Source organism: Centroberyx gerrardi, chromosome 7 (assembly GCF_048128805.1).
Source record: "Centroberyx gerrardi isolate f3 chromosome 7, fCenGer3.hap1.cur.20231027, whole genome shotgun sequence".
Taxonomy (NCBI): Eukaryota; Metazoa; Chordata; class Actinopteri; order Beryciformes; family Berycidae; genus Centroberyx; species Centroberyx gerrardi.
Genome location: NC_136003.1, coordinates 9,638,242 through 9,646,318, shown reverse-complemented (window position 1 = coordinate 9,646,318; position 8,077 = coordinate 9,638,242).

Below are 8,077 nucleotides of genomic sequence, written 5' to 3'. Positions count from 1 at the left end.
ATAGTACAGTTTAAACTATAGAAAGTAGGATAGGCTATGATATGCTATAACATAAGCTATATCTTCTGTGATTGAAGAATCGATATTTGAAAAAAAGGGTGGTAACTCCATAAAATCACTATAGGAGGATATGCATAAACTATACTAACAATAGCAATAGAACAAACTACAACAACAAGCCATTCGGCCATATTGTCCGTGCTTGTGATTGCACTTCCATACGACCCCCTGATATCCTGACACTGGTTAAGGATATAGCTGTTCCATAGAATAGGATACTGGCAGGATCTATAGCTGATCTGGTGATGGTCTGGCCGATAAGGGAGTATCTACAACAAACTACCTCTGGCCATCAAAGCTATCCTACTATTGTTCCCCCAACGCACAGGAAGCAAGGTTTGTTGTGTTATTGTTGGCTGGGGGAGAAAGAGTGAGGGAGCTGGAATAAGGCGTGGGTGGAGGTTTTAGTGTGTGTGTGTGTGTGTGTGTGTGACGTATGTGTGTGTATAAATATGAATCTTGTGTGTGCGTGTGTGCGTGTGTGTTTTTGTTTGTCGTGTATCTGTGTAGAAATGTGAATATTGTGTGTGTATGGGGGTTTCTATGGCTGTTTTAATGTGTGGATGGTGTGTCATGGGTGTGTGTAAGTGTGTAAATACAGTGTGTGTGTGTGATCTGTCTGTGTATTGCAGCTATAGGGAAGCCATCAGTAGGCTACCTGAGTCAGAGCGGATGCAGGGCTTACAACCAGCTCTCTGCTCAGCGGAACATTGAACCGTGCAGGAAAACACCTGGGAGCTAAAGGAGAACAAACAAACCCGGAGGAGGGAAGAGGTGGGAAGAGGAGGAGGAGGGAGAGGAGAGGCAGGATGAGGAGGGGGATTAAGTAGCGGAGAGAGAGAGAGAGAGAGAGAGAGAGAGAGAGCAGCTGATGTTAAAGCCATGTGGAGTCCAGGAAGAAAGCTGGGGAAGGCAGAGTTCCGGTTGTATACGTCAGCGTGGCATCGTTGTGACTATGCTGCATTAGACTAAGTTGTCTTCATTGTAGTTAGTGAAGGAGGAGGCTTTCAAACTCATCTTAGGTAAAATGTAAGCATAAGTACAAGGGAGGACAGCAGTAAAAGTTCACACAGGTTAAGAATGAGTAAAAAACAAAGCGTAGAAAATGCAGAGTAGAAAATGCACATGACTTTATAGAAACTTTGGAGTTAATTGCGTCACAAGTCTCCTAGCAACCGCACCTGGTGTCATCATGGAGGTCCAGTGGAGAATTAGCTGTGCACAAATTACATCTAAATATACAGCAATATACAACAACCGGGCTAGAAAAAGAGAGATAGCTGAAAAAGTTTGTTGTGGCATGGGTGTAGATGCATTCAGTAGCATTATGAGTAGAAGTGAACAGTCCAATATGGTGGATTTGTTTTCAAATGAGGTTACTGTGACACAGAAAACTGTCTTGTCTTTAGCCTTTGTCCCTCTGGTCTCAGTCTCTACTCCAAAGTTTTAGCTTGAGAAGAGTGAGCTCAGTTAACCTAACGTTAAACAAACAGTTGGTTTTTGGTATTGTTAGCTAGCTAACTAGCCAGCAGGATAATTTAGCAAAGCAACTGTTGTTACAGTAATGTTAAAGGTGCATTAAGTAAACTTTTTAATGAGCCATAGCACAAAATGGCCATAATATATCTGTGAGGGGTTGATAGGGTTATGATCAGTACCATTGACTCAATGATTTCTTGCCAGGCAGGCACTGAGATTTCTGGCTTTCAAAAACTCACCCTCCAGCCCGTACTCAACCAATCAAATTTTCAAGTGCTCAAAGATGGAGGACGGTCCTTCTCAAGCAAGAAAAGCAAAGCAGTTTTATTTTGAATCGTGATATAATAACTCTTCACTCAATGTTCCTCTTGGATCTCGGCTCTAGCTAGCTTACTTGTCTCTATTGTGAAAATGTGACTTTTCTAACTTTTATTTTCCATTACAGGCCACTGTCTGTGCCAGAGACCTGTCGACGTTATAATTCTTTGCTAATAGAGGTAGATAAAAGTAATAAATTACTTAATGCCACTTTAACATGCCACTACTCAATTGCTTCCACCTGATACATTAGTGTGCACATCAGATATGTTAACAGGACAGCAATATGGTTAGCCAGATGCTGTGATTAGCTAGCTAAGTTGACATATCTAAACACAAAATTGATCAGATTTATCAGTGGCGAAGAGCAGTTCCCAGTTAAAAACAGCACAGATATTAACCATGTCTACTCAATTGCCAAGTTGTACATATAACACAACCAGCTTTTCACAGCTATTGGTTCCCAAGAGTGGAGGACCTCCACTATGGCCGCCAGCGGGTGTTAGGCCACCTGAAAGCCCACAATATACAATATATTACCATTAAAAAGACGTTGTAAAAGTTACACAGTATACAATAGCCTATATTACATATACAATATAAGATCCCATTTGTATCCTCTGTTGTTTCTGTGTGGCATCAGGAACAAAAATAATGGGATAGTGATGGATGGTTTACTGCCAACTTCCATTAAAAAAAAACAGACAGACACAGAGAGAAACACAGGCAGGCAGTGTCCCTTCTTAAGAAACAAGGCCTTTTACACAGAGGGCCAGTCTGTCGCTGTTGTCCAGACATCATATCCTTGACACAGTTCCCTGGCTGCCATGCAGTTGAACCGGGCCACTCCAAAGTTTCTTCCCACTCTGTCTCTCCAGATGGCATTGTTTTCAGACACAATTTTCATTGTATCTGGAGTAGGAGGGGACCAGGCTATGGAAATCACTGCTACAGCAGACGCCAAGAGGGTTTGTACTCAACGACCCTCTGCAGCAGGCAGGAGTCAGCTGCACGTCTTCTCATTTCCCTGTTCTCTCCTTCTCTTTCTGGTTCTCTCTATCAGTTTCTCTTCCTCTATCTCTACTGGTCTGTACACTCCATTGGTCTGCACTCACTTCCATGTTTTCACCCCCTCTCTTTCTCTTCCTCTCTCACTCCCTCTCCCTTCTCTCCACCCCCCCCCCCCCCCCCTCCTCCTCCTTGTCTTCTGGGAGGTAAAGCCTGGATTTCCCCGTTTCCACTCTCTCTCCCTCTTTAACCGCTAACGCCCCACTCTCACCCTCTCATTTAGCGCCACTCCTCTCATTTCCTCTCCTCCCCTGTTAAACCATTATGTCCTTTTATTCAGCAAGGTTCTTCCTCCCCCTGCCTACCTGTGTCCTGAGCATTGAACCTGTCCTCCTGGCATTTCATGTTGAATTCTTTCGACGTGGATCCTATTTTCTCATCTTTTTTTCTATCATATCAATCAATTCTGACCAAAATCTCAAATTTCAGGACATCAGGCTGTTTTTAACACATCGATTGCTCGCTCTGTTTGTTTTAAATTTGTGGTATCAGTCATTTTGTGAGGGTGGGTGTCACATTTTCATGTGTGTGGGTGTGTTTTGTGTGTCCCTATGTGTTTGTATGTGAGAATGTCTGTCTCTGTCTATCTCTGTCTGTCTGCTTTTGCATCTGTCTCCAACCATCTGTGCGTCAGCCCTCCTCCATGCCAACATGCTGCTTCCCTTCCCTCCTCTCCATGTGCCATCCCCGATCCATCTGATAAGTAATTACCTCAATAATGTAATAAGCAGTTACGGTGGAGATATTTAAGGCACTTTCGGATGCAGTTAATATCTCTGGTTTGGTATTTGCTCCGTGTTCCATCTGCGGCGGTTCTGTGCTGTCTGGACCTGTCTGATTGTTCACTTTGATTACAGGGTCCTCAGCTGAACCAAAGTCTAAAAACTTCCCACTGTGCGTGTGTGTATGTGTGTGTGTGTGTGTGTGTGTGTTTGTGAGAGAGAGAGAGAGAGAGAGAGAGAGAGAGAGAGAGAGAGAGTTGAAGCGTGTGTTTTTATGCGTGAGAGAGTGAGAAAGGAGAGTTGATGGGCCTGTGTTTGCATGCGAGTATGTATATGTATGTGTGCCTGTGTGTGTGTGTGTGCATGCATACACATACATGTTTGTGCAGTACAGTATGCGTGTGGCTGTGAATGCAGGTGTGCACATTCTCTGTCTGTATAAAAGCCTTCCAAGAATCTGAGCAGAGGACTTGACATCTGTGTAATTTATGGCATTCTAAGGATTTTCAACTTTCAGTGTGCAGCTGCATGGCAAAACAACAAAGGAAAGCGCTACCAAATTACAAAGGTGTCAAGCCCGGGTGTGTCAAATTCATTACCCACCACCTCCTGACCTTGTATTTTATGTCTTTCTCAGTGGATCTTTAGAGTCTTTATTTTTCATTTAATAGACCGAACACAGAGTCATACAGCACATTGAGCCGCTTGTGGGTTACAGCTACTGATGAGCAATACTACCAGTCTGCCTTCATGCCCTCTTTATCAATTGCTACTGCTTTTCCAGGAGGTTGATTGCGGTGTCAGGTAAATATGTTGGAGATTCGGCATGGGGAATAACACACAGGTCAACAAAAACACAAAGAAAGATGTTAAATCTGCACTAGGCAAGATTTTTTATGTAAAGATCCACCCATCTTATCAGCCTAAATCACAAAGTGATCCCCCCTATGTGAGACGCTTTGCCCTATTTGCCCAGATTAAATTCTGGTTTTAGATATAGACACTTCTCTGGTCCGATGAATCAAAATTGAAAAGAGAAATACAAATATTCTCCCTAGCAGCAGTGAGTGAGCGCTCCAGAGACAGCTGGACTCACCAACATTAGATCTTTTGCCTCTGTAGTTCACTGACGTTACATGACTTCTGGGTATTAACGTTCACATTTTTCAAACAGTTACCTCTTGCTGCAAAGTTGCCATTAGTTACACCGATAATTTACAAATGCATGTCTTTTCAGAAAGTCTAAGAGGTAAGAAAGGTAAGAAAGTGAATGTGTAAGGATGTCAATGGGTCAAATCCTAGAACAGCTGGTGAACTCTGGGTGGAGAAAGCGTATCCAAATGTGTGTATCTGTAGCCTACAGTGGAAGGTCCTGCAGGGAGGTTAATAAAGATATGCACACACACACACACACACACACACACACACGCGCGCAGCATGCAGGAATCCTGTACTCTGAGAGAAAAACCAGATGACGGACTGTGACACATTCAGCACAACGTCATTAGGAAGCAACCTTGTAAACAGGAATGACAGGGAGGGGGGTCAACCACCACGTCAGAGAGAGGGAGAGAGAGAGAGAGAGAGATAGATAGAGAGAGAGAGAGAGAGAGAGAGGGAGAGAGAGAGAGAGAGAGAGAGAGAGAGAGAGAGTGAGTATCTCTGTGTATGTAGGCTTTTAGGCTGACCGTTGCAAATACACCTGTATGCCCCCTCCTCCCTTTCTAATTCTGCTTTTCCCTTTCTATTTCTGTTACGTGATGAGGCTCTCGGCCGCCTGCCTGTCTCCCTGTTTGTCTGTCTGACCCCCCCCCCCCCCCCCACCCCCCTCCTCTTTACTCTTTCAAATGCTTAACTAAAGCTTTTCTCTCCTTGCTTGCCCTCTCTCCTGGGGTTCTACTGTAGTTGTGCTTGTGACGCCGGGTGGGATTCGGGGTCAAAGACAGTTGGCTAAAGCTAAGTGAAAGAGGGTAGCAAGGGTTTGTATGGTGGGTCTTTTGCATGCATAGCAGTACATACCCTTGCTGGGCCAACACAGAATCCACCATGTTGCTTTTTTGTGTCTTTCTGTCGTGACAACTGAAAAAAATACTGCAAACAAATCAAGATGATGGTTCCTTGATGACGGTTTGATGATGGTAGAGTGAGGTGGAAACAGACTGTTAGAGGAGATTGAGAGGGAAAGAGAAGGAGGGAATGAGAGGGTGAGTCCAGCTTATAAAGTGATCAAGATGATACTAATATACAGTCGTTTAGTATTAATATAGCGCAGCTTGACGGTACAGTAGAGAGCAGGGAAGTCCCCTCTGAACCAGGATAGGGAGGGGAGGCTGGCAGCGGATGGCTGCTGTATACAGTGTCTACGAACAAAACAAAACCAGACATTCCTCATGGAGGTGTTTGCATTCTGCAGCGTGGTGTGGCCCCTTCACTGGATCTGTTGGTGTCTTCATACTGTCACTGCCAGCAGAATACTCATCCTGCAAAAATGAATCTTGCCAGAAATGAAGACGACCTGGTTGATTTTCGGTTTGATCACTTTGCAATACGTTATCACTGGTTTGGTTTGGTCCCAGGGTCGAGAAACATTTTTGTTTCTTTTCTCAAAAAGGAAGCTTACTCCAATAAAATTTTTTTTATAGAGAATAGATGGAGTTGAGAAGGAAATTATGAGAAATGCACGTTTTCATGCAATGCATGTTTTCTCATCCAACCAAAGCATTAGATGAACTTTTAATTATTTCCTACTAGACAATGTCAGTTGTCAATTACAGTGAAAAGGTGACAAAATAGAGGGTACAATGTTTCTTCAGAACACTGACAATACTGTATATCTCTGAATCATGCTGTATTTTTGGTACATCCGTCTAGTTTAGGTCATTTGCAGTCTTGGATTAAGGTGAGTGCAACCTACCTTTTCCTTCAGAATGCCTACTTGTCCTAAGATCACATTACATGACAGGCATAAGCCAACGGCTATGACCAGCCCTGCCAGAGAACATGCCCCGACCAACGCTAATATTTTGGCTCATGTTTGACACCCAGTTAACATAATAATCCTCAATCACCTGCCGGGCAGTGTGCCAGCCAGCCAGCCAGTCAGTGCCGTCTGGAAGAGACTTGTGTGTAGATGTGACCTGGCTTCTAATCACATGCGTGGCTCCTTATCCCGATGCTGCGGGGTCTACATGCAATGAATTTACGTCCGCGTGTTTGTGTATGGAAGAATGAGTTAGAGTCGTTCAGATACCCCCTCTGCACTGTACAAAAGCTGTGTTTACTGGTGCACTTAGAACACGTTGGTACAGTTATGCGGGGTCAGAAATCTGTCGATAAACGGCGACCTTAAGTCGGTGCACAGAGAGTCCAGGCTGGCATGAGTGTAGAGGATGCAGAATGCTGAAAGGGTCCGTATCAGCGGTGAGAGTTATATGCCTGTAAATTACCTACAAACACAAGAGGGACTGCTCTTGGCCCTGGTCCAGAGGCACTGTGAGCCTTTGGAAGTGGGGGGACGGACTAAATCTGTGTGTTCTCCTAAAGATAATGCATTCCTTTAGGTCTGAGCTCTTTCTCTTTCTCTCTCGAACGTGTACTCTAGTGTCGATCTGCCCTTATTTACCGTAGCGATCTCCGTTCTGTCAGATTCGGCCCTTTTCTGTTTGTCTGGGTTTCACTTTATTCCGTCACTTTTGTGCATCGCCGTGTCTCTGTCTGTCTTTCTCTCTCTACATCTCTCTCCCTCCTTTCTTCTCCCGGTTTCACTAGAGTGCATTCCAGCAATTCTTCACCGTCAATCACCTACTTCTCCCTCTCTCTCTCTCTCTTTCTCTCTCTCTCCCTCTCTCGTTCCCCGTTCCTCTCTTGGCTGCCATTGACAGATCCATGCTGAGACATGAAGGCATGGTTGAGCTGCCATAACTCCGTCTGCCTGGTCACAGCCACACTCAGCACATTCCTGTAGGGAATAATGGCATATAATAGAAAAAAAAAAAAAATGCACCTGAGAGCATATTATTCTATGACCAAGCTCACTTACATAGTAGCCACTGCAGAAGTCCCCCATCCTGGATGTAATCTATTTTAATACAGCTGGATTTTCCAATTGCTCCACTATTTATCTTGGGAGTGAAGCGAGAAAGCAATGCTGTAATCACTTACAGTAAGTTATTATAATTTAAAGTATAATGCTGGTGTTTTTTTTTTTTTTTAAGTTTGTACCAATCATCTAGGTTTCCCTTTATATCGTCCTTGCAAATGTCACCTATGGCATGAAGGAAGAAGAACGAGACAGAGGGGAAAAAGATTCTTTCCCTACTAATCCCCTTGTTGGATTTGAACAAATCAACCTCTGCTCTCAGTCAGCGCACCTGAATCTTCCCCTACTTTTTGTCTTTTGATCTGAGCCAGCCACATTCCTCGTCCTGGGC